This window comes from Piliocolobus tephrosceles, chromosome 1 (genome assembly GCF_002776525.5).
Source record: "Piliocolobus tephrosceles isolate RC106 chromosome 1, ASM277652v3, whole genome shotgun sequence".
NCBI lineage: Eukaryota > Metazoa > Chordata > Mammalia > Primates > Cercopithecidae > Piliocolobus > Piliocolobus tephrosceles.
The window spans coordinates 198,865,864-198,866,685 of NC_045434.1; positions in this window are offsets into that span (position 1 = coordinate 198,865,864).

Consider the following 822-nt stretch of genomic DNA (forward strand, 5'->3'; position numbering starts at 1 on the left):
TATTTAAAGGGCACCCATTTTTCTTCAATTAATAACACAAAAAAGACTGCATTGACATGGTTTAATTCCCAGGACCCTCAGCCCTTTAAGGATAGACTAAATGCATATCATAGCTTTACAAAAATGTCTTGCCCTTGATAGAGCTTATACTGAGAAATGAGGTTTATATATATATATATGTATTTTTTTTTTTTTTTTTTTTTTTTTTTGGAGACAGAGTCTCGCTCTGTCGCCCAGGCTGGAGTGCAGTGCCCGGATCTCAGCTCACTGCAAGCTCCACCTCCCAGGTTTACGCCATTCTCCTGCCTCAGCCTCCTGAGTAGCTGGGACTACAGGCGCCCGCCACCACACCCGGCTAGTTTTTTGTATTTTTTAGTAGAGACAGGGTTTCACTGTGTTAGCCAGGATGGTCTCGATCTCCTGACCTCGTGATCCACCCGCCTCGGCCTCCCAAAGTGCTGGGATTACAGGCTTGAGCCACCGCGCCCGGCTGAGGTTTATATTTTTTATCTTAATCTTTTGATTCCATTTTCCAGTAAGTTTTTAAAGTCCCCTCGGATACCTAGAAGCGAAATTACTGGGTCATATGGTAACTATGTTTAACTTCTTTTGTTGTGATAAAATATATGTAACATAAGACATATAATTGTAAACATTTTTAAGTGTACAACTCAGTGGCATTACTTGCACAATGTTGTGCAACTGAAACGGGAAAAGTTCCTTTTCCCCCTCGCAGAGCGTGCGATGAGGGTGTGGCGCGCGGTGCGGGTGTGGCGCGCGGCGGGGGTGTGGCGCGCGGCGGGGGTGTGGCGCGCGGCGGGG